This window comes from Hemicordylus capensis, chromosome 1 (assembly GCF_027244095.1).
Source record: "Hemicordylus capensis ecotype Gifberg chromosome 1, rHemCap1.1.pri, whole genome shotgun sequence".
In the NCBI taxonomy this organism is placed as follows: domain Eukaryota; kingdom Metazoa; phylum Chordata; class Lepidosauria; order Squamata; family Cordylidae; genus Hemicordylus; species Hemicordylus capensis.
In genome coordinates this window covers 112,125,875-112,152,893 of record NC_069657.1, presented here as the reverse complement: position 1 = coordinate 112,152,893, position 27,019 = coordinate 112,125,875, and the positions used below count along the sequence as shown (strand labels likewise).

At 44.1% G+C, this 27,019-nt stretch overlaps 1 long non-coding RNA gene across 5 annotated transcripts in view; it reads right to left on the bottom strand.

The window, feature by feature from the left end:
• Positions 1-26,330, bottom strand: part of LOC128335861 (uncharacterized) — a 66,690-nt gene extending 40,360 nt beyond the window's left edge. For all 5 annotated transcript variants that reach the window (XR_008311748.1, XR_008311752.1, XR_008311753.1 and 2 more), the window contains exon 1: positions 26,178-26,330. This is a non-coding gene — a long non-coding RNA (uncharacterized LOC128335861). The remainder of the gene's footprint in view (positions 1-26,177) is intronic.
• Positions 26,331-27,019: the final 689 nt, after the last annotated feature.

Sequence of the window (27,019 nt, the reverse complement as noted above, 5' to 3'; positions counted from 1 at the left end):
GTGCCCTGAGAGAACCAGCCTCCATTTGGACAGTAACAGTGCTGTCATGCAACCAGTGCAAGCAGTCTACAGAGGCAAAGCATCTACCTTGAATCCTTCATAAAATTAAAATTCAATTTGGGAGTAAATGGGATCTTGGGGGAAAGGCATGTCCTGAGAAACTGAGTACCACATCCTAAAATGCAATCAAGGCAAACCCCAAAGACAGTGAAATAGATTTATATTCAGTCCAATCCACAGGTATGCACTTCATTGTGCACTAAGAAGGGCACCTTAAATCCAAATCCACCCAGTGGTGCACATACCAACTTTCCAGGAAGACTGGGGAAGTCAGCCCAGGCAGAAATGTAACTTTGTGAGCTCTTGTGAGGGGCAGGAACTGACAACTCATTGTGCAGAGCTCCAAAAGGGTGGAATGCAATACTGTTCTGGAGTGTTTGGCCAGGTGGAATCCAGGGCACAAGAGGGAAAGAGTGCCTACAAAAACATCACAGCTGAAGATCACACATGTATGTCTAAAAGCAGAAACTATTTAGAGGATTTTCCTAGCAGGGGTTGCAAAGGCAGGAAGGTTCAAGAACAGAGATACTTAGGAATCTTTATTGTGGGGTTAGATGGGAAAGTGTACATGGGAAGGTTGCTATTCAAATACATTAGATAAATAAAAAGGGCACCAGTATAAAATTGCTCTTTACTATCTTGCTCATTTTCTCAGCTCACATTTCACTGCCTGCGAACTACTCAAGCCTCTGCCTTTTCACTCCCTGCTATCTCCCTGGGTGCTACTAATCCCTGTAGTATTGCCAAATATCATATTTATGTTGGAATTTGCTAAAGATGTTGTCCCTGTTCTTGATCTATGACCTGCTTGCATGTAAATATTTGAATGAGTCTTTGTACTGGCTTGGGGGTGGAATCTCTGGCCACATTTGTAAGTAACACAAAACTACAGTTAAATGGGGCAGAGATTTGAATTCATGAATGTCCAAATGCGTGCAACCGTAGTTTTGCGGCAAATGTGACCTGTGGTTTGCCTTGCCAAACTTCTATTTGAACCTTCAGTTTGTAATGAGTTTTGCTGTCCCAATCAGAGATTTTGAATGCCCCAACCTGAGGTTTTGCTGCAGCAGCATTATCTCCAAATGCGAACACCACCATAACTGCAGTTTCATTCATTTTCTGGAGCCATAATTGTAGAGATGACAGCGCAGACCTGCCCAGGATTGCACCTAGTCCATGCCTGTGGTGCTTCTCACTGACTGTCTCTCCAAGCACACATGCTGCCCCCGTCTCTGAACCAACTGGCAAGTCGGGCACTACGTGCTCTGCTCTCCCAAAATAAAGTGATAAAGATGTATGTTCACAAGCACATGTAGTCAAGATGGCAACATAAGCAGGGCAACCCCATTAGAGCACTTGAATGGCAACATATGGCAGGGTAGTGATACCCGGGGTTGGGTTTAAAGGGCAGCCACAACCAGGAATTCATGAATGCCTCCGGTCTTTTTTGGGTGGGGGGGGTACAATGATGTTGGGGAAGGGGGACCCAGCAGGATCAGCATTGCCTCCTGTAAAAGGAATGATTCAACATCTGTGATGATGACAGATGCTGTTCCTGATTGGACTGCTCACTCATGAAAGTGTAAGGCCACGGGGATAACCCTCCACAACTCATGAGAAGAACCATTTGTGTAGTGTCAGGCAGAATCAGTAATAATGTGCAATGACATCCCTTCTCCCCCAGACCACTATCTTACAAGAGTGTCAGGCCATGGCAACACACATGTGGACTGGACAGCAGATCCCACCTAGTCAGGTTTCTCTATACAAGCAAGCCAGAGCAACGGGTACCCCAGCAACAGCTCTCCCTGTCTTGGCAACTGTCGTGAAGAAGCTGTCAAAGCATGTCCTCTGTCAGCTTGTCCACCCATTTGAGTATGTCCATCTTTATTTTTGCCTGGAACAGCGACTCCACTCTACTGCAGTCTCAGACAAATGGGGCTCCCCCCTCCCGCAATTCACCGTGGTGGCAGACCTGCATATGGCACAATGCTGGTCTGAACACAGGAAATTTGAATGAGAATATAGATCTGTCCCCAGTCCCGGTTTCCCTCAATCTGCCCACCTGGCTACACCCAGGCACACAGAGTGTCAAAATCTCCTTGGGGTGCATGAAAGACTTCCCTGGAGAGGAGGGGGTCTCTGTGCAAAATTTCTATCATTAACCAGAGAGAAATGGGGGCCCTCGTATGGGGAGGGGCTTTTTTTGTTAGCTCAACTCATGAGCATGCAGTCTGCTGGAAGGCTGAAGACTGGCAAGCCTAAGGTCCTCCCCAGTAGACTGGCCCTCTCATGAGAGTGCCAGTTCTCTGGCGGCAAGCCACCATGGGGGCAGGAGTGTGGTTTGGTCTCCATGGACTGCTTTTACCAGGGTGAGCTGTCACAAGAGCATCCTTGGTGACATGGGGGCCAGACCCCAGGATCCTTTGCCCTCCCTCATATACATACCCCTTCCTAGGAAGTCATCATGTTCCCTTCACTTTCCTGAGTAAAAGAAAAATAGTGCCCCCCAGCATCCTCCCCCACCAGAAACTGTGCTTGTGCAAGGCTGTTTTTGTTTTGGGGCTCCTACAAGGGCAGAGGTGCAATTGCTGTCAGAAGAAGGGCTTGCATGTCATGGCTTTTAAAGGGATTAAAATGCCCTTTCCTTGACAAGAGTGGACGGACCATTCCAAAAAGGCATGAGCATACTTGGCACACGCCTGAAGATGGTGGCCAATGGCTGTCACCCTGGAGACATGCTGACACCTTGCCACCACAGTCTGGCAACATGAACACTACGGAGTTTGCTGGGGTGCAGACTCAGTGGACCAAAGAGAGGAAGCTCTCCCCTGCCCTGAATATGGAGGTTGCAGGACTGTGGTTGGACAAACGACTGCAACGCGATTCGTGGTTTGAAAAATTAACTGCAGGCTCAGCAACCTCTGGTTCCATGTCATGTACAAATGCAGCCACTGTATCTCCTCCTCACTTAGGGATGTGCACAAAACCGGCTCTCCCGGTTCGGTTTGGATTCGAACCGGGTTCGAACCAGGAGGGGGTGGTTCGGTTTTGGTTTTGTTCGAATTCAAACTGGTTTGGACTGGTTTGGACACCCAAATATTGGTAGGATGGTAGCTGGCACCCAGGGGTACCTGTCACCCAAACCCCAAAGCAATCGGACACTCGTACGATTTTTAATGAATTTTTGAAAATTATTTTTATTTTTTTCTCATAGCATATAATGGGTCTCCAACCAGCCCATTATTCCTGATTGTGGAGCACCCATGGGTTCCAACAACCACGCAAACCCCGAAGCAATAAGACACCCCTATGATTTTTTATGAATATTTGAAATATTTTTAATTATTTTTTTCATAGAGTATAATGGGACCCAAACCAGTCCATATCCCCTATTGTGGAGCACCTAGGGGCACAAAAGCAGGGTGGGTGGTAGACAGACAGTGGTGCCTACCACCCACAAAACCCCAAGGCAATTGGACACTCCTCTGATTATTGGTGAATTGTTAAAGTATTTTTGAATTCCTCATAGAGAATAATTAGGATTGCAGCAAATGTATAGCTTCACGTCGGGGGGAAAGGGGTGTCGTAGAGTGGAGTGGAGTGGGTGGTAGTTCCTAGGGTGGGCTAGGAAGCTATCAGAATTATTCGAAAGGAATTGGGCAAAGGGCTGATTTTTAAGTGATTTTTGAAGTTTACACGTCTTTAAGGTTTTTCTCTATAAAGAAGCATGGAGGTGTCAGCAAATTATAGCTTCACGTCGGGGGCAAAGGGGTGGCCTATAGCAGTGTGGGGTTGGTGGTAGTGCCAGGTAGGGGCAAGGAAGCTACCTGAATTTTTTCAAAGGATTAGGGCAGAGGGCTGATTTTTGGTGAATTGTTGAAGTTTACGCGTCTTTAAGGTTTTTCCTCATAAGGTATAATGGAGCTTTCAGCAGCCCCATAAGTGCACTTGGGGGGTGCTGGGGTGGCCCAGAGCGAGTGGTGGTGTAGTGCACATAGGGTGCCAACCACCCCCATGGGTTGCTAACCCATGGCGTACAGGGTTCTGTTGTTTCTGAGGTGTTCTGAGTGTGGATTCTATGATAGCAAATGAGATTTTCAATGAGATACCATGAATCCACTCACTCTCATTTGCTATCATAGAATCTACACTCAGAACACCTCAGAAACAACAGAACCAAGTTCCCCATGGGTTACTATTTTCAAAACTCTTTGTTTCTGGGTCTGTTAGCTCCCCTGAGGTACTCTGTCATGGCACTGTCTGGAGTGGGATCTGTGTTTATGTTATCCACACTTGCAAATTTGGTTTTGAATAATCCCCCCACTCATTTTCAAGGTACATTTTGACACACATTTGTGGGATATACGGGTTGCAGCAAGTGTGGTAACAGACCTACATCAAATTATATTCTTTGTCAATTATCTGCAAATTCTGCTTTCTCTCTTTGACTACTTGTTACTTCTTAATATAAATTCTAGAAAAAATGGTTTACATCTGGCACAAATTGCAGGATTTTCCCTGTACAAGACACATTATGGAATTCTGTGTACACAGGCACATCTCATTGCTCTGCTTTCTGGCTCATTTTGGCACTGCTTGCAACGTTTCCTGCTTTCTTTTTTCCTTCCAGCTTGCTGTTTTTTCTGAATTCTAGTAACTCAGTTTATAGTAACAGCTCTTGATTCTCCCTCAACTACGTTTAGCCTGGTGCAGGTAATCTCAACGACCAGGTATAGTATGACTACCTTTTTGTCTAAATTGAGATCCATGTCTTTTTTGAAGCTTTGAGTCTCTAACATGTGTCATAATCTGATCTCTGTTAAATGCCTGCAGCTCTGATTTAGCAGCTTCAGGTCTGTTAGAATGCTTCAAGTAAAGCATTAGATTCTCCGATAGCTGCTTTCTATCATTCTCACCTGCCCCCTTCATAACAACCTACCTAGTTTAAATCTTCTCCAAAGTATTGTCTAGAATGTCAGTTCTTTAGGAGCCTACAGAACCTCCCTCTCTAGTAACCTATATTGGCTGACATCCCAACACTGTGTGTGTGCGTGCGCGCATGCATGCACGCACGCTCCAAACACCAGCATGCATGCAGCTAATTTATGCACTTCAGGGCCAGGGACACATTTCCAGTCTAACAGGGTGCTTCCGGAGTACCAGGAGAGCTCCTAAGTATTTGCGCTCTTGCACAAAAGTTTCACACTTTGGAAGCATGAAGACTAGTGTGGGGACTAGTGCTACATGTTTGCTGATGTTTCAAGAATGCACTTTGTGTTAGTCAGGATGTCAGCCACTGCCGTATTTTGAGACAAACTTTGCTTTGGCACCCAACTACAGGCACCATGTTATATACTGCTTAAATCCAGTTAATTAAATTGGATGTAGTCTTCAAAATAAACTGGTATTAGTGCATGAAAACTGTACACTGTGTACCAGTCTGTTGGCTACAATTGGCTGAAAGCATTTCTCTGTGATTCAGAGAAATACAAAATTGCACACAAAATGCAATTGTATACAAAATGGAAAGACAAAATTGCCCTTCTTAGAGGACAGCTTATTTCCCCATCAATAAACCTGGTTTGTGTGTGTGTGTGGGGGGGTTAATTAAAGCTAAAGAAAATTATAGCCCTGGAAATTCTCTTCTGTAATCTCAACATGTTGAAAGATTTAAGCCCCTATACATTCACTGAATGCAAGTGCAAAAACAAAATTAATTACAAATTATAAGGAAAAATTGAGATTTTTAAAATTATTTTATTTTTTTTTGGCATTATATCCCCAAAGTCCAGTCTTTTAATTTAACTCTTTTCAGAAGATGAGGTAGGGGTCATGGTCATGCCCACTAGCCATGACCTGACCTCTGGTGCATTCATATTAATGTATGTAGCTCTGTGCACAGATCTAGATTAACTAGAAGAGGTCAGAGACAGAGGGCATGATCACGGTTCCCCTCTCTCCACATTCTTCTTTGGCTATCAGCTGAAAAGGTGTTAGGCCATGCATTTCTACCAATCAACTCTATATTTTATCCTAGCTGTCCTTATGAAGATGGAAATACATTGGACCCCACATCTAACTTAGCTTCCCCCATTCGCCCATCATTTATCAGATATATAAAGCTGCTCTGAATGGCTGACTATCAAAAGACAGTTCCATGGAGATACCACAGCCCAATTAGTTAGCAACCAGAGATGCCCTTCACAGGCATAAACTTCTTCTAACAACCCTGCTCCCCTTAACAGCTATAGTTTGGAGAAGGCATTTCCAATCTTGTGTCCCCAGACGTAGTTGGATTACAGCTCCCAAGGGATATTGTGGCTGGGTATACACTCAGTTCACAACCCCTGGTAACTGAGCAAAGTTAGTAGTAAATCCTTTTAAAATGATGATTCACTTATATTTAGCAGGGGGAGAACAACTGCTCTATTCAACCCCAGCATAGCCTCCCTCTGCGGATTGTTGCTGGGGTCTGTTTGTGAACCCTTTGGGGACAGAGAGCCGTCGTATTTTATTATTTATTTTTCTATGAAAGCTGCCTTGGACATTTTTAATGAAAAGTGGTATATAAATATTAGTAGTATTCGTATGGTTAGAGTTGGAGTCCAGAAACATCTGGGAACCCAAGGTTGGGAACCTCTAGTTTGGAAGACCCCACAGCCTCATTAGCTGGCCCCCAGTCTAGGCCTACATTGCCCTGGTAGACCTCCATCACTAAGACCTGCTGTACTTCAGCCTGCTGTTGATTCTTTTGTTCATTTTTCCTTAACTGATACATATATATAGTCATGTATGTACAGAGGCACCAAAACAACTAAAGTTATTGATCAATAAACCCTTTCCATAAGAATATGGATTACTAGCGAAAATCTGTTGGGCTAGTCGGGGAAAACACAAAAAGCTGTTTTATAATAAGACTGAGTTTTGTTAGAAGGGTGATTTCTTTTCAATTTTCCCACTGTTTTTATCATAGTATGTGTAGTTATTACTTTTAAAACTCAAACTGGGGCACTTTGTGCAGTCATATCTTGACATTTATTTACTTAAATCCATGTCTCTTTTATTTCATCTCTTTTTTTAGGACCTCCTGGCTCTGTAGCACACAACTGAGTTTCTCTTAATTAGCAGCCAGTTAGAAAGAGGCTGTATTCATAGGCATTTTTAAAACCCAAGCAAAGGTGATTCAGTATGATAGTATACAACATTCAAGAGAGACATCTGCTGGCAGGAAAGTGGGAAGATGGCCACCCGAGCCATCATGAAACATTTAATTACACAGATAGCTACTTATCCATGAAAATGAACTTCCAGGGCTAATTAGAAATACCCAATCTGCTAAAATCATGTGTTTATTTTTGATGCTCCATTTTCCAGATGCATTCTGTTTCCTTTATGATGTGTAGCATCTGTTTATGTAGCCTTTGATTTGTTACGTTATGGTGCTTTGCAAATGTTTTCAGTGCAAGAAGTAGCTTAATAGATCAGGAGGTCAATAATCAAAACAATCAAGTATTAATTCCAAAAAGTGAAATGATGGGAGCAGAGAACATGCTGCTGTGTCTATATTTGTAAGATATTTTCTCATTTTAGGATCATCATAGTCAATCATTGTGTTAATAAGTTTATACATTTATGGAATGTATTTTCCATGATGTGTATCAATTAATCATTATGAATTAGGTTCTTATCTCACTTGGATTAGTGCAAATCCCAAATAATGCAATAGTTCAAATTTATATTGGTGCAAGTAGGAACAGGCTTTTGCCCTGTGCTTTTTTCTGTGTATTAGCAAACAGGCTCCCCATGCTGAAATAGTATGTAATTCATTTTGCCAACTCTTTACAAGACTGATTACTTTAGAAAGTAAAACCAAGGCTGTTCTATGATCACTGACTCAGAGAGTATGTTAACTGTTCTGACACTGGAAATCCAACATAAAAAAATTCTTCATCCAAAATGCTCTGCCAAAAATATAGCATATGTCATTGGTTTCTGTCAAAGCAATAATCTTTGTGATATACTACTCTTGCTCCAAATCACTGCAGTTCCCCAAATCTAACATGTATGTAGACTCTTTTCTTAGGCATTTAAGAGACAGCTACTCTGTCACCACCACATTCATCAGTCTTCTCCCTCCTCTGGTGTGTGTGTGTGTGTGTGTGTGTGTATTTATATTTATATTTTACATTTTATATCCCACTCTTCCTCCAAGGAGCCCAGAGTGGTTTTCTCTTTCACAACAACCCAGTGAGTAGGTTAGGCTGAGAGAGAAGTGACTGGCCCAGAGTCACCCAGCTAGTCTCATGGCTGAATGGGGATTTGAACATATGCCAATAACAGAATATTTACACATCCAGCAAGGCAGGCTGTCTTTTTATTCACCCACAATGGCAATGGCAAACCCCTCCTGTATTCAGCCAAGTAAAACCACATGGCTCTGTGGTCACCAGGAGTCAACACCGACTCAACAGCACAACTTTATCTTTTAAAAGATTATGAAGCTGGAGAGATATCAAAGTTGCATAGTAGGTTATTTGCAGACAAAATCTCGTGTATTCGGTATTGGATTGGATTAGGAGCCAGTGTGGTGTAGTAGGAGCCCGCGTGGTGTAGTGGTTAGAGTGCTGGACTAGGACTGGGGAGAACCGAGTTTGAATCCCCATTCAGCCATGAAACTAGCTGGGTGACTCTGGGCCAGTCACTTCGCTCTCAGCCTAGCCTACTTCACAGGGTTGTTGTGTGTAGTACACCACTCTGGGCTCCTTGGAGGAAGAGTGGGACATAAATGTAAAAATTAATAATAATAATAATAATAATAATAATAATAATAATCAGTTTCAATCTGTGACTCCTGAGGATGTGGACAAGCTCCTTGGGGCAGTGCGGCCTACCACTTGTTCTCTGGATCCTTGCCAAGCTTGGCTGCTTCTATCTAGCAGGGAGATTGTAGGAGGTGGGCTAGTTAATATCATAAATTCATTGCTGAGGGAGGGTAGGGTACCTCCTTGTTTGAAGGAAGCAATGGTTAGACCACTTCTTAAGAAGCCTTCCCTGCACCCCTTAGCAATGGATAGTTACAGGCCAGTTTCCAATCTCCCTTGGTTGGGCAAAGTGATTGAGAGGTTGATGGACAACCAGCTCCAGGCAGTCATGGAGGAAATTGATTATCTAGACCCATTTCAAACTGGCTTTTAAGAAAGTCTTGGTCAGCCTGATGAATTACCTCTACCAGGGAATTGACATAGGGAGTGTGACGCTGCTGGTTCTTCTGGATCTCTTGGCAGTGTTTGATACCATCGACCATGGTATCCTTCTGGATCGCCTAGGGGAGTTGGGGATAGGAGGCACTGCTTTGCAGTGGTTCTGCTCCTATCTCTCAGGCAGATTCCAAATGGTGGAGCTTGGTAACAGCAGCTTGGGAGTACTCCTGGACCCAGGCCTCTCCCTGGAATCTCAGGTAGAGGCTATGGCCAGGAGTGCTTTCTATCATCTTCGGCTGATTCAACAACTGCATCAATTCCTTGAAGAGGATGATCTCAAAACAGTGGTGCATCAGCTGGTAACCTCCAGGCTTGACTAGTGCAATGAGCTCTATGTGGGGCTGCATTTGTACGTAGTTCGGAAACTTCCATTAGTTCAAAATGCGGCAGCCAGATTGGTCTCTGGGGCAACCTGGAGAGACCATATTATGCCTGTTTTTAAAAAGTTGCACAGACTGCTGATATGTTTCCATGCAAAATACAAATTGCTTGTTATTATTTTTAAAGACCTGAACGGCTTAGGTCCAGGTTATCTTAGAGAGCTCCTTCATCTACATGATCCCCACTGCACGCTAAGGTCATCTGAAGAGGTCTGTCTCCAGTTACCACTGGTATGTCTGGTGGCAACTCAAAATCGGGCCTTCTCTGTTGCTGATCCTGGGCTGTGGAATGTGCTCCCTGCAGAAATCTGTAATCTGAATTCATTATTGGCCTTCAGGAGAGCCCTTAAGACCCATCTGTTTGGCCTGGCCTTCCAGGGTTTTTAAGTTGCTTTTAAACTGTAAATGGCCTGGTTTTCCAGAGTTTTAAAACTGTTACAAATGTTTTAACTGTTAATTGGTTTTATATTATTTTTATAGTTTTTGATTTTAACTGTTAATTGATTTTAATTGTTTTTATTTTAATGTAAACTGCCCTGAGCCATTTTTTGGAAGGGCAGTATATAAAACAAACAAACATACATACAAGATGCAGCTAGCTTGGTTCCAGTCACCTGCTTGCTTTAAACTATCTAGCAAAGATATTACCTATTGGTTCTTGGTTGTTGTTGTTTTACAATTCATCCTTGTTTTGAACTATGTCAAAAGACAAATATGATGACAGGTACTCTACAGTTCATGTGGAATGGCACATTCATTAGTGCATGGTGAATTGCAGAAGGTAAGGCTAAAGGAGCACAAAGATATGGTGCAGCCATCTAATCTTCTCCAATGCATTTGATTCCATCTAAGCATATCAAGAACTCCACAGCTTTTTATTTTCCTTTCCATGGGATTATTCCTCTCACTTCAGTTCAGTGGCAGCTTGTAAACTCCACTCCCATCTTTCAAGCCTTCTTGAATGAGTGATGTGAGGGATTATGGGCAGGGATTTAGCCTGTGCACCACCACCACCCAACTCCAGCCAAAAGAGAGAACTACAGGGAGACCAGCAAGGAAGTCTTATTTAACCAATACAACATAAGCAACAGCAACAAAATGAATTCCATCACACACGCACAGTTAATTGGGGATTCTTTTCCGTTTGTTATCCATAACTGTGCATGCTCTTTAAGCTCTGGAGCTAGTTTTCACAACACTAGTTTTCCCAGTTTAAATTCAGGTGACCTCCTCATTGCAAGATCACAGATAAGAAGACTGTTCATATGGTAATCCTTAGGCCTTTGTCTATAATGAATGAAAAAGCCAAAGGGAAAGTAGATCCTATCTACATTTTATTTCACCAAAGGAGCTTAATAAAAGGCCTCCTATTATTTCCCCCTTCACAATTTAAGCAATAGACATTTCTATTTCTTTCAACTTAGTAACACCATATATAAACTTTCATTATCATCCCATTGTTTTCTGGCTATTTCACTTATTTCAGGAAAGATACATTGGAGTCCTTGGTGAAGACTCTTACGCTGGAACACGTGTGGAAAGGACTGTGGCGTAAATAAGAACAAAGAGAGAGTTTTAAAATACATACATACATACAAATTCGTACTTTTAAACGCTTGCCAGTAGTGTGGTTGTAACCAGCTGGCCAGTAAGTTTGGCCTTTAGAGGTAATGCAGTAATGGCAGCTAGAGATGGGGCTGCAGATAATGCATTTCAAACCATTGTATACTATCTACATGGTCCTATAAGTCTTTCAGGCAGTTAAATTGATGTATCTGAATGGAAAGGGGGAGAGATTAAAAAGGCACCACATTCCTTCTAGAACCATAAGACATGGCTGCGAGATAAGGTCATTATACAGCCAATAGTTGATGTAAATTTGTTAATCATCCTTCCAATTTAAGCAATTTAAAAGAAAATAAAAATCAGGGTTGCATTGTCAATCAATGTGCTGTGTGCTATGTATATTGACAATACTAGTGTTTTATCAGTGCATTTAAAGACCCAGCATGATACTTCTCTTTATAAAATACTGTCCTTGGCATAACTTTAATTCATGGATAAATGGGGACAGAGAGCAACCTGAAACAGGGTAGTTTGATTACATTGTTCCTATGAGAAGAAAGAAAATTGAATTTTTACAGCATGTTACTTAATGATGGAGCTTGGTTTTTATGGTATAGAAGATTGATAGATGAATCTCTTATTAACAGATGAGTAGCACAGGACTCCTGCTGAAGAACAAGTTATAGATCTAGGAAACTAAACCTAGTTAGAAGGTTACCAAAGCCCTTACAGGTATTTTAAACATCCCACTAACAATAAATGCCTGACCACTCTCCAGTGCCTTTCCAATAAATGTAGGTCAGAAACATGGTATGTAAATCTCATGAATCTAATTTTGTTTCCAGGTCAAATTCGACTCTGGAGATTACATCAGTATGGTTTACATGATTTTTCAAGGCACAGAGGGAGGCCAGCGGTGGTCCGGGTTCAGCCCGCCACCGCTACCCCCTAGCCCCGCCCACTGCATCAGATGTCAGCGCCTGATGTCATACGCAGGGAGTGAAGGTTAGCCATGCCCCCTGTGTCTGATGTCCCATTTGGGAGCAAGATCCAGTCTGATCTATGATCGTAATAAAGTTTATCTATCCTGGGAGCAAGATCAGCCAGCACCACATTTGCAGCATGGCCAAAGTGGCTCTCTCTGCAAGGCCATGCAGGGAGAGTCGCTCCGGCCATGCTGCGAATGCGGCACTGGCCAATTTTTCTCGCAAACAGGGTCCCATTTGTAAGCTAAACTACACCCATTCGCGCAATGGTGGCTCCGTCCCTGATTTCCACTTCTTATGAATCAGACCTCTTGTTTTCTGGGAAAGCTGTAGGGTTAGCAGGTATAAACTAGTTATTTATGTGGCTGTAGCCAGGTCAATAGGGTCTAAAATGTATGTAGCTTGTGCATTGTTTGTGGTCTGGAAATGTGAGATGTGGTCAGGGAACTAAAGCAGTGATGCCGGATGGGGCTCAAAATATATACTAAACTTTATAGCTGCTAATCCTGATAATGGTACTTTTTTCATAGGCTTCTAGATATATATTTGTGATGGCTGGCATCAAAACTAGCAAAGCATAAATGCATCATGCTATTTTATTTATTCAACACATTTGTATACCGCCCCAAACACAAGACTAAGTTCCAGACTAAAGCAGTACAGGCACTCACATGTGGGAAGTCTATCTCCCTTTCCCTCTGAAGCACTCTGTGCCACCTGAAAATGTGTCCCTGGAGGTTGTGCAGCCCTCAGGGAAATATTCTTGGGTCAAAAAGATCTCTTCAGAGGGAAGGAGAAATCAGCAAAAATCACACACACACACACACACACACACACACACACACACACGAGAGCCCACACTGCTTTAGTCTGGAACATAGCATCCTGCACATGTACTTCCTTTGCAGCACACTGTTTTATAGCTGCTTCTCTCACAAACACAAAGAAACAACTCCATTTTCTCCTTCATCAGTCTGTCAGCTGATGTTTTCAATAAAACATATCTTTGCCTTTTGTAGGGGTGGGCTTTTTTCTAATTTTGCTCTGAAAAATCTTTTAAAAGTATTCTTTAATAAATAATTAAATCAGCATTTCATCTAGCCCAGCATTCTGTTTCACACAAATACTTCAGGGTAGCCGACATCAGAGTATGAAGGTAACAGCCTTCACTGGCAATGGTATTCACAGGCACACTGCCTTTGAACATGGAGGTTCCAAACATCTGTCACGATTAATCGCCATTGATAGACCCAACTCCAAGAATTTGTCTAATCCTTTAAAAGGGCAGAGTATGCTTCTGGCCATCACTATACCTTTGAGAAACCACAGAATGTTGGGGCAGGGAGGAGATTGAATGAAATAACACAACAGAAAAACACTCCCTGCCACCACATACAGGTTAGTGTGCGCCCAGCCCTTGAGATAGGCACAAGGCCACCATTTTGGCTCCCTTGGCATGTGATGTGTGCCAGCCATTGGGAGCAGGGGAGTGGCTACGTAAGTGGCTACATAAGTGGTTCACTCTCAGTTGCTATGGGGCCAAAGCACCCATCGCTCCCACCCCATCGCTCTTGACCCCTTTGGGGCCAAGTAGGAATTTTTTGGGTCACACCTTATTGGCTCTTGTATGACCTTTTAAAAACTACTTCTCACTGACTCTAATTGTTAGGTTGTAATTGTTGCATGTTTGGTCACTTTGCAGGAGAGCGCAGGTTGGGATAGGTTGGCTAAGTTTGGTGTCTAACTGGAGGACCATTTAAGGTGAATAGGCAAGCCAAGGAACAGCCCTTGCAAGTTTTGCGGCCCTTGGGCTGGGTTACTTGGAGGCTGACTGGCTCCCACCACTCGGAAGCCTCATTCAGACATCACAAGAACTGGCTTAGAACTGCAGTTTGCTGTTAACATTCTAAACTGGGGATCACATCACAGACAATCCCCCATTCCCAGTTTGGGGAATTCCAGAGGCAGGTTAGAGTTTCCCCCTCCCACATTCTGGTCCTCCAGGCTTGGTTCCATCCACTTGTACAGCCATGCTGGTGCCAGGCTGTGGGCATGGCTTCACAGCTCCAGGAAATTGCTCACGGGGGGAGGGCATTTTCTACAGTAGGGGTGTGCAGGGAACCGCAGAGCTGCGGAACCGCAGACGTGCGTCGGGGAGACGTGAAGCTCGCGCACGGCATGCGCGTGCGCAAAAGGCTTGTCGGAGCCTTTTGCTTTGAAGAGCAAGAAGGGGCGGCAGGGAGGTATCCAATAAATACGAGCACTGGAGGGGGCAAAGCGGCGGAAGGGGTAAGTAAACCCTCCCCCACTCTTAAAGGAACCCCCTTGACCCAAACCGAACCGGCCAGGTCTGGACCGGTCCGGACGGTCTGGAGGCCTTTACAATGGCCTCCGGACCGGTCCGGACCCATCCCTATTCTACAGGTCCAGCATGTCCGCATAGACCTACCACCACCATTGCTGCAAAGATTGCAGACTTCAAGCAGTGCTCCCCTGTCAGTGCTGCTGGCCCTTTAATTATGAGAGCAGCAGGTCTGGTGTGCCTGTTGGCAGGCAGAGGAAGTAGGAAGTGTGCAGGAAGGGGCATGGCATTCAGTCAGGAAACACACCATGGAGTGCTGGGTAAACCTTAGAGTGTAACCCCTGTTGATGCTGCTCCAAGCTGGCCTCTCACTGGTCACCTAACCTGTAACCACAGTTATAGCAGCGGACGCATGCAGACAACACAACCTTAACTTCTAATAGAGGTTTAGAGCAGTGAAACTGAGGAGTAATCCCAGCTCCAAATTCCAGCTTGGGAAGTAAATGGAACCCTGTGGTTTGGTCACGAAGCTGTGGTTGCATGAATTCAGACATCACACGAAACTGGAGTTACAGGTTTGCCAGTAACCAGCCTGGGCGGGGTAGTGGCTGGTTGACTTCCCCTCAGAGGGGTTAAAGCCTCGCAGTTGTGGTGACTTGGTGCTGGGCTGAATCAACACCCAGTCCTACACCCTGTGGTGGGCAGACCACCTTATGAGGCTGACCCATTTACTCTAATTGTAAATACCTCATTGCAGGTTATTGTCACTTTAAAAAGTGGCCCTAGTTCATCCAATCACATGTGTCTTGTTATTGGGCCTGAGTGTGCAATGCTGTCTTACCTCTCCACCCATAATACACAGACACTCCTGTCCCTGCGTAATAAACACATTCATTGAGTTGATTTTCTAAATAAGACAGCCATGCGGGAAAGTACTCAACTCTTGAGGTCAAGTGTTAGAAATGACATAGTACGTGATTATTAGTATTTACAACAAAACCAGCATGGATATTTGAGGCACAATCCAAAGAAAGTTCAGCAATTTTGTCCCATTGACTTCAAAAGCAGAGAGATAAGCCTGTACATTATTTTCCCGTAAAAATTGATGGAATAAAATCTGCTGAACTTTGGCTGGTTTGTGCCTTTATCCTTCATCTCATTGTAAATCAGTTACTGGACAGAAAAATATCACCTCTTTCTGAAAAGTTCTAGATCTCCAGTTGTCTAGTGATCTTGTGTAGAGTCCTCACATACATACAGAGAAATCCAAGCAGAAATCCATCAATCAGAAATCAAGACTTGTGACACTTGATTCTGACTGTGCAGGCATGCTGGAGCATCTTGCAGCTCTCAAGGGCTGATGGGATGGCCAGACAGGCCCAACAGCTGCTGCGCCCACCATGGGCAAGGCCTACTCGGCTCACTCCTTACCCACCCCAGCCATGCACATGGCAGCTACAAGGCAAAGATTGGCACAGTGGTGTGGGCACAGGGCTGGTGGCAGGAGGCCCCCACAGACATTTGGAGGCCCCCATGGACATTGGAGGCCACAGACTAGCATCCCAAGGTCCCGGGGTAAGAGTGCCTCTGAATGCTACTCAGTTGCCAAACAATTTGTTTTATTTTATTTAGTATAGCAACCAACAGGTAGAGGTGGGCAAGCTAGCTCAGAATTGAGCCAGCTCGAGGTCAAACCAGTTTGGTTTGAAGGCTCAAGTTCAAGCTGAACTGGCCATTTAAAGAACAGGGACAGTCCATGCTCAAACCAAGCCAAACCCAGTTCAAATCGAACTGGCTCTATGGTGGCTCAATGGCTTGAGCCACCATTTCATGCAGGGAAAGTGGCCATTTTGTGACACTATATCTCACTTTCAGAAATTGGCCGAGCTGCCACTCCCCTGATTGGCCAGATGTGTCTGCTCCTTCAGTTGGCTTGCCAATTGTGTTACTCAGTGACAACTGTCAGTCCACTGGTGACAGTTGGGAAGGATGAGAGGGGGTGTACCAAAGGCGGAGGATTCAAATATTGAATCCAGGGAAGCAGATCTTTCCATGACAGGAGCAGAGGGAGACGGCTCAGTTGCTGCTAGTTCAGCCAGACAGCCCCTCTCCATTGTCGCCCCCACACACTCATCTCACCACTCAGTGAGGCTCCCACCATTGATTTGGCATCTTGGACTCTGGGACCAAGTCTGAGGAGGAGCCAGCTGAGTTGCCTCAGCCTGACCTTTCTTGTACCCAGAAAGAGGGCAGTGGGGGTGGGTAGCAACGGACACTGAGCATCCACCATCAGCCAAGTGGTGGAAGAGCACCTCGACTGCTGCAGGCAACATTTGGAAGCACCTTGAGGTCATTCAAAGTGCCCCAAACCATGCTTCTTGTGTCCACTGCAAGGCATAGGTCAGCAGGGGTAAGGATGTCAAGCATCTTGTGACATCCTTGATCTAGTGACACATCTTGCAACAGCATCCTGGCATCCTTACCACTGCTGACAGCACTAGCACACCCAGTTGTGTAGTGCCTTCAACTAGTGCTGGTAAGGAGGGTGCAACAGCTTCACTGAAGCAGGAGACACTCCCTGTCAAGCAGTGGGCCAAGGCATCGGGCAGCAAGCGTCCTGGTCAAACAGACTCATGTCTCAAGACTTGGATGACAGGCAAGATGATGGCTCTGAATGACCAGCCATTTCAGTTGGTGGAGAACGCTTGCTGCCGCCGGCTATTCCAAGTGCTTGCTCCCAATAACAGGATCCCCTCAAGGACCACCTTCATTTGGAGGGTGGTCCCCTCCCTGTACAGGCGGTGCAGGGAGCTCATGTTGGGCATGCTGGAGGCTGGAGCCCAGCACTAGCATGCATTTCACAAATTACCTGTGGAACAGCATCAGTGGAATTCACGCTGCTTTCCTGCCCCTTACTGCTCACTGGTGGGGGCCAGAGATAGACGGGACCTCAGCTGCCGCTGCTGCTGCTGCTGCTGCTGCTGCTGCCAGCCCCTCCCATGGAGTATGGCATAGATGGGCCATGTTCCATGTGGAGGCAATGGATGTGGTGCACACATCAGAGGAACTGGCAAACATGATTGGTCACCAGAATGAAGAATGGCTAACCAGGAAGCCAAACCTCAGGTGGGGCTTCATTGTCACAGACAATGGCTTCGATATGACCAAGGTGGTAGAGCCTTGCTTGCAGCAATCAAGGTACTCTTCGGCTACTTGGGTGATGGTGGAGCCTTGGAGGCACCAAGAATTACTGAGGTCTGCTCCTTGGATAGATAACAAAGTGAGTGTTGGCAAAAGGATTATTGATTATTCTGCATTTGTATTATTGCTTTTTAATTGAGACATTATTGTTCTATATCCTTTATGTCAAGATTCTGAAAATGTCTGAAGACCAAGAGACACATTTCTGACTGAAGAAGTGTTCAAAACCTTGCATAAGCAATGGACACTCTCAGTTATTTGTATATTTCTGCATTCTGTTAACTGTGTTATTCACCCATTGGGTTACCTTATAGTGTACGCTCTTTTTTTACTTATGTATATATTCTGTTACCATTGATATTACAATATACATTTGTGTTCTATATTTGTCTTTGTGGCCCAACTATGAAGGGCAATGCTGTCCATGCGGACAACTTGCCTGGGTGGAGGGACCTCCTGGTTGAGCAGGTTAGAGAGGAAGAGCAGAGAAGGCTCAATAACCAGGAGTGTGCGGGCACGCCTACTTCAAGTGCACATTCCACACCCAGCAGCAATGTCGGCCATCCCAAGCAGCACGCCATCCCTGTTAGGTGCGCCAATGCAGCTGGCAGCGCCTGTTCATTCCACCCAGTGGTTCAAGCAGGGGTGCCTTGGCGCCTTGCCAGAATTGCAGGAGGCTCCGCCGACCAGGCCCTGTAGTGGTGCTGAGCAAAGTGTTCTATAGTACCTGCTGGAGCTGGTGGCAGAAGACCCAGAGATGGATCGTGTCCAGTTCAGGTTGCAGGATGCCTCCTTTCATGCACATACACACACACACACCAGTATCCAGAGCAAGAGGGTGATCTCCATGGCTGGGGACGTGGTCACACCCCATTGCTCATGCCTGGACTCTGCCTTGTTGGATCAAGTAGTTTTCCATAAAGTGAAATCCACCAGCTGGGCTACCTGAGCTGGAAATGGAGGGTGAGTGACTCATGGTCTACATGAGTCTCATGACTCACTCAGTGGACTCATGGTCCACCTGTAACACCACTTGAAAGGAGCTCACCCCATCCTCACCCTGGCAAAAACACATGTGCCCCAGTCTGACAATAGTGCTGTTGACATATGCAGACATGCATGGATGCACCTTACTGATACTGGATGTGTGCACATTTGAGGCACAAGTGTGCTAACTTGTAGGGGTGTGCACAAAACCGGCTGGCCCGGTTTCAACCACACACCCCAGTTTGGTTTGGGCCGGGGCGGGGCGCGAACTTATAAAAGTTGTTTTTTTAAAAAAATTACCTTAAAAGTGATCATCAAGGTGGTGGGAATGGTGTGCGGAGGTTCCCCCTCCCCCCGCCGGCCTTCAAAATGCCCCCCTCAGGCCTTTTACACCCATTTTTCAGCCTGTTTGGGCCTTCCTAAAATTGTGCAGTAGCCAAAATGGTGGCCGCCGCACATGCGCAACTGGCCTCTGTGAGGCCTGGCATGGCCCACAGCTTCGCAGGGCCATTTGCTCATACGCAGTGGCAATTTTTGTTTTGGCAGCCATTTTTAAAAAAAAAAATTAAAAAAAAAACCGCTGCTGCGCATGTGCAAATGGCCTCTGCATGGCCATGGGCCATGCCAGGCCTCACAGAGTCCAATTGCGCATGTGTGGTGGCCACCATTTTGGCTGCCATACCGTTTTAGGAAGGCCCAAATGGGCCAAAAAACAGGCTGAAAACGCCCGAGGAGGGCATTTCGAAGGCCAGCAGGGGGAGGGGGAACCTTTGCACACAGACCCGCCACCTGGACAATCACTTTTGAAGTTAAAAAAAAAAAACTTGAAAAAGTTCACGAAACACCACCCCGGAACCATCAGGGTGGTTTTGTTCTAGGCAGAACAGAACCAGCAGGTGTTTGGTCTGGGAGTCGAACCATCAAACCCCCGAACCAGAATGCAAACCCCCAGGTTGTCTGATTGCTTTGAACCAAATTTGGTACTGTTATAAAGTGATAAACAGGGACTCTTCAATGGTATAGTTTGTTATGATGTCATCCACCTCAATTCAAGATGGCAGAGGTGTAAACTTTGTAGCTCAAGTGGGCTAACTTGTGAACCGCCTAACCGATTTGAATCAAATTTGCCACAGCTGTAAAGACACACGGAGATGTACCAATGGTCTAGATTGTGATAATGTCATCCAACCTGATCCAAGATGGCAGATGCATAAACTTTTATTTTATTTATTTATAAATAAATTTATATATTGATTTATATACTGCCCTTCTAAAAATGGCTCAGGGCATTTGTGTGTGTGTTTTTGAGGTGCAAGTTCGCCTCAGTTGTAGTGCGTGAAACAAAGGGGCATCTCAGTGGCATAGTCTGTGATGATGTCATCCAATTTGATTCAAGACAGTGGACATGTAAACATTTGAGGCACAAGTGGGCTAACTTGTGAACCGCCTGACTGGAACCAAATTTGCTCAAGCTATAGGGACACATAGGGATGCCCCAATGGTGTAGTCTGTGGTGATGTCATCCCCCCGATCCAAGATGGTGGATGCATGAACATTTGAGGCACAAGTGCACTAACCTGTGGACTGTCTAACCAATTTGAACCAAATTTGGTACCGTTGTAGTGAGACACACACAGGGACACCTCAATGGTGTTGTTTGTAATGATTTCATCCACCCTGATCCAAGATGGTGGACACGTGAACATTTGAAGTGCAAGAGGTGGACCTCAGTTTGAACCAAATTTAGTCCGGTTGTAGGGATAGTGAAAGGAAAGTAGGCAGATTAGTTCTTACTAGAACAACTTGTAGTTTGTGTTGCTTAGTGGTTTTAGTTAGGTTTGTGGTATGCTTGGTTTGTGGTGTCTCTGTGGTTAGTTTTGTTCTTTGTTGTGGCTTGCTGAGTCCAACAGGTTTGAAGTTTGTTGTAGTTTCTTCCTGTTAGTTTGATTTGGGGTTTCTTGTCTTGGTCAAGTTTATGTTTTGTAATTAGGTTTGTGGTTTGCTAACTTCTTCTCATAGGGAATCCCTATGAAGAAGTAATATAGCAACTGAGAACCCACGCTGTGTTTAGATTCTCATATGTTACGTTGCTTCTTCATAGGGATTCATTTTGAGACAGGAAAATAGTTAACACCAGAGAATCTAAAATACATAAAAATTCCTTTAATATTACCCAAGTATCCCACTGCCTTGCAGATTGGGTGATAGTTAACACCCATGGTGCCCTACCCCTTAATCCACTTTGGTGTACTTAGGCACTACTCACGGGGAATAATGGGGCTGCTTAGAATCCCCATTATTCCCTATGGCAAAAAGAACAAAACCATTCAAAACTAAAAAATGCTTTTAAAATCACCTGAGTGCCCTAACACCTTGGAAGATAGGAACATAGGAAGCTGCCATATACTGAGTCAGACCATTGGTCTATCAAGCTCAGCGCTATCTTCACAGACTGGCATCAGCTTCTCCAAGGTTGCAGGCAGGAATCTCTCTCAGTTCTATCTTGGAGAAGCCAGGGAGGGAACTTGAAACCTTATGTTCTTCCCAGAGCAGCTCCATCCCCTGAGGGGAATATCTTACAGTGCTCACACTTCTAGTCTCCTATTAATATGCAACCAGGGCAGACCATACTTAGCTAAGGGGACAAGTCATGCTTGCTACCGCAAGACCAGCTCTCCTCTCCTTGCAGGTTGGGTAGTAGTTGGCACCCATGTCCTCCTACCACCCAAGCCATTTGGTGCCCCTAGGTGCTACCCACAGGGAATAGTAGGGTGGTTCAACTCCCCATTGTTTTCCTATGGTGAACCTTTTAGAACCAGTTCGAATATGGTTCAAGCCCAAGCTGAACCACGGGTCAGTTCAACCAAACTGGTACTCGAACTGGGGCACCCAGTTCGAGCCCGGTTCTAACTTAAAGAAAACCAGGGAAACGGGTTTTGTGCACGTCTCTACCGACTGGTATGTCCTTGTTCAGGGAATATATGAATTACGCTGATGGGGAAATTAGTCAATTTTTTCCTTGGTTATTTAAATCATTTTAATAGCTTTGATTTAAATCAATACACCTTGATATAAAGCAAGGTAGACAATAAATGTTAATCCTAACAGGGAAATTCACTTGATTTTGAAAGCAGAATGAACAGGAAAGGTATTATATACCAGATTCTACTCAAATGCTCTCAGCCATCACTCTACTAAAGTATGTCGTTCCTGTATGTGTAGCCCTCGATTATTCTGTTCTCTAACATACCTTCCTATTTCTCAACAGAACAGGCAGTTGCACAAGAAAGCAACTTGTAATTCAGAGCTCATCACACATCAGTAGAGCTAACCCAGTTCTTTAGGCTGCTTGTGAGTACACCTCCACATTCAATGGGGCTTACTCCCAAGGAACAGCCAGCTTTTATGTACATCTAAAACCACAGAAATCAAAGGGCTAAGGTGCACTTCATTCTATAGGATCAGGTTATACACGTGCATGTGATTAAAGCATAAGAGTTTGACTTGTGAAGTACCTGGCTCAAATGTCATTTCAGCCAAGGACTGACTAAGTGGCCTTACAGGGAAACCAGGTTCCCACCTGCAGATGGAACCTCCATGTGCGTATCTTGATTTTTGTTTTACTGATGCTCTCTAGAGCAGGAATTCTCAACGTGTGGGTCCCCAGATGTAATTGGACTTCAACTTCCATAATCCCCAACCAAAGGCCACTGGGGCTGGGGAATATGGGAGTTGAAGTCCAATAACATCTGGGGACCCACACGTTCAAAAACCCTGCTCTAGAGGAAGAACAAGAAAATAGGCCTAACATTCATGTACAATAATTATGCAAATTTAATTGATAGTTTAATCAATTAATCTACTAAAAATCTGGTGCTTAACTGATTCAGATTTTTTAAATCACATTGCAGCTCTACTGGTAAACCAAACTCCTGCCCATTGAATCAGTAGTAGCTGTTGCCGTTAGCTATCAGTACAAAGCACACATGCCAATAGTAAAGTCAATAATAAAAATGAAAATCATCTATATATTTATACTTTTCAGAGATCTAACAAGTGAACATTACTGGAAAAACACCTTTCTTATTTTATGTCTATAAGGCTGTGGTGCCTTTGGTGCCAGTTGCATACCTATAAAGCAAAGTGTGTAGACACATTTCAATGGCTGGGTGATGCCTTCCATTAACATCTAATTGAGGTATGCCAGGAAAATGCACACACAGGCAATAAAATCAACTTGAATTTGATCAGGCTTATCAAGTCTACTTTAATTAATGTTTCAAGGCTAGAGACTATATCCTCCTTTTAAAAAATGAGACTTTACTAGGGTAACTCCCAGCACATCAAGATGAGAATATGGTAGCTATGAAAAAGTGATGCTCTCCCCCCCTCTCATCTAAGATGACCATTAGGAGTTCTGTCACAGCAGCCACAGAGTATTAGCAAGCATAATTAAAAATGCACCATACAATAAGCAAGATAATATTTCTTATTTAACAGTCAGTACATAAAAATCACCCTGCTGGATAAAGGAAGGATCCATCTAGTTGGGCAATCTGTTTCCAAACCCAGCAAAATAGTCCATAAAATTTGTTTGTCCAGTGGCTGGCAACCTAAGGCTGCATGTGCGCTGAAGGAAGAAGGGCCCATGCTGGGGAAGGCTTCTCAACTACCACAGCACTAGCGCTCATGGGTGGGATTTCATCTATCTCCCCTTCCCTCAGAAGTGCCCTGATCACCCAATAATATGTTCCTGGTGGCTGCACAACGCTCAGGGACATTTTCAGGTGACACAGGATGCTTCCAGGGGAAGGGTAGATCAGCAAAACTCCCCCAGCCCCCAGCCCATATGATTGCCATAGCTGAGTTAGTAGAAGCCTTCCATTGCACTCCATCTCATGTAGCACATGTGCAGCTTTAGTCAGAATGTCAGCCAATTTTACCCCAATGTTACAGAGGAAGGCCTCTGCCATTTTCTTAGACGCCATTTAGAAACATAATAAATCTCACCTATATCCAATGACCACTGAAATGTGACACCTCATGGGGATACTGAGAAGTGGTGACTTACAATTCAGACTCTCTCTATGGGCTGGCACATTTTAATTCCAACTGCAGCCAATTATTGAGACTCACTCGCTTTTTTAAAAAAAGACGATATATAGCTAGAGCTTTTTGATGATGATTTTTTTCCACTCATCTCATCTTTGAAATTCCTATTTGTGTACTAGTCTCTCTAGCTAATTCTACATTTCAATTAAAGATCCATCTTTTTAAACTGCTTTTAATTAGCTTTTCTTTTAACCAGTATAATTTTAATTAGTTCCTCACTGCTGATTTTAAGTTCACTGGCATGTGCTTGGAGACTTTGTAAACAGCCTTGAATGCACTGTTCTACATTGTTCTGTTACAATAATAAATCTAGCACACAAGGCAACAAACCTCAGCTTCCTTGTTCCAGAGTAGTCTGGCCCCATTGAAAATGACATGAATAAGAATGCTCAGAAATAGTATATAATGTGCTTCAGCAACAGAACACTGCACATGATAGCAACACTGGAACACAGGAACATTAAGACATATGGCTCCTAGAAAAACAAGGAAACAATCACAACCATGACAACTTTTACCTGAGGAAAGGCAGGATTGGACAATCTTTAGGATTTTCCAAAAAAAAAAAAAACAGGAGTTGCGAACGGCGATGACCCTTCAGATGTCATAGCTGTGCGAGGCACCACTGAACTGTACTGTGGAAGCAGCACATCTCCATACGCATTTGCGCAGGTGATTAATCCACTTGCAATTCTATCATTGTGACCAACATATTAACAAATGTGAGCATTACCACTTCAGGATCATATGTGCCAGCTCAAGGTAGAAACATTGAAAACTGAGCTAAAAATGATTATGACAAAATGACATGTCCAAACTACTCATGTGAATGTCAGCAGAAGTGAGCTTCCCAATCTCACTTCCAAATTCAGGGAACAGGTATCAGCCCTAAAGAGCTTTGATCCCATGCCTATAATAACTATTATTTGCATAACAGAATCAATGTACATGGAGCTTTACAGAGTGCTAAACCACAAAGAAAAGGAGGCCTGGTCAACCAAAATGCCATGCAATGGAACAATAAAACAGTTTACCTGCAATTCAAAGCAAATGTTGATATCCATGAGGAATTATATGATAGTGGTAATATAACTCCATGTGGATATCCAGCATTTGTTTTGAATGCAGGTGAACAATTTTATTGTTAATTTTACAGAATAACACAGCAAAAACAAAACAAACTCCTGTCCCAAGGTATTTGCAATGTGTTTGCAATTTTCAGCAGTGAGGGAAGAAACAGAGGAAGGAGAAGGGAGAAGTTATGGTGCATCATAGTCTCTAAGCACAACTCTTAACCATGCTGACAATGGCATTTCCTAGCTTTTGATTTACTTGCATGCCACCTAAACAAGGTTAACTTCCCCAAACACACACACTCATTGCCTCTTTGAATGCTTATGATTTAATTGTTAAGACTCACTGGAGCTGTAATTTTCAAACCACACAATCAGCTCAAAGAAAGCTAGCTAAACATCTAGCTGCTAAACTATTGCAATGTTAGTGCTGCTCTGTGGGAGATTCTTTCTTTGGAAACCACAATTAATTTCATTACAATCTTTCCTTGTAGAAAAGACATAACAAGTCAGTGTGGATTATTCACCATGAGCCCCTCAGCAGCAGCTAGCATTTTGGAACTAAGCATTTCTTCAGAGTTGCTTGTTTAAGATGTCCACAGTCCCATGGAAAGTATGAAGCAGGTCAGCAGCTGCAGCTGAACTATGCAGAACATAACTTACACACACACACACACGGGTAAAACACATGTTTTAAAACTCATGTTCAATATCATCTGATATTGATGCTTGCCTTATACACGGTAGCTCTTAGCCATGTTAGAGAAAATCTCATTTGCTACACTGAAGTGATCACAAGAGTCCAGGAGCATATTCCTTTACATTCACTAAAGCTGTTCACCGGAGCAGCTCTACCTGAGCCTGCACAGCCCTACCAGGATAGGGCTGCTCGTGTGAAGTGCCGGGGTCAGTCCCAGTGAAGCCTGAGGTTTCCCCCAGGCTTTTACCCAGGTAGGAGAGTATGAGCATGCCCTTCTCCCTGGGTCCCCAGTCATGTGTGTGCTCAAGGCACTGAGCTCCTGGCATGGTGCATTGAGGGAGGCCAGAGAACTTCCTCCTGCAACTCCCTGCTCTGTCTCTTGCAGTGGCACCACTCATGTGCCATGGGGAGCAGCAAAGTGAACTGGGGAGAGTGATCATGTGAGGGGAGGCTCACCCTCCCCAGAGAGGTCATGTGTACGACCTCACTATGTTCTAACAAAGAAGGAATTTAAAAGATCATTTTAAAAAAAATCAGGCTCACTCACTCTTTCTGGAGAATCAGCCTTTCCAGGGGGAACTCTATTTAGGGTGAGAAGAAGCTCTTGTGACCGTTGTTTTTTGTTGTTTATGTTTTTGTATGCTGCTTGGTCTAGGGGTTAATGAGATAAGCATGCAACTGTTACCATGTGCTGGAATGGACAGAGAGAGTTCAACGGATCTCAGAACCTAGGAAGCAGAGTCAGTTGGAAATTAACTGCCAAGAAAGAAGAAGCTGGCAGAAAGAGAAATTGTACAGGAACTGTAACTGGTTGTGCTTTGAATTGTGTGTTTCTTGAAAAGGATCAACTTCTATTTGTTTTGGTTTGTGAAACAATAACTCCTCTTTATTTTTAAAATATTTGGACTGTTTCTGTTTGAGTAACACCCAATGCATAAAGCATTCCCCCACTATCAAGGGCAATAGATGCAAGGAATTATTTCTCAAAAGCATCTACATTTCTAGTTATTGCATGGTATGAATTGTGGTTATTGTGATAGGACCAAGTGCAATTCTTGAACTTTGCTCTTAATTTTGCTCCCCCAACTGAAATTGTGTGTGTGTGTGAGTGAGTTTGAGGGCTTATATCTCAATTGTCTAACTCCAGATATGGAACTCAAAGCAATTTAAAAGATTAATACTCAAAACAATGAAACAAAATGGCCAAAACAACAATGACAAAAAACTAGAGAGGGCACAGGCGTTCAAATCCGCCACTCCTAATAACAAATGCCCATGTTTGAATGCATATGGGCAGGACTGCACCAAACATAGGCCTGCTTGCAGCTTGCTGTGAGCAGGAAAAACAGTGATCTGTTTTGCCACCTCTGCTTGCCCTTTAACTACCTT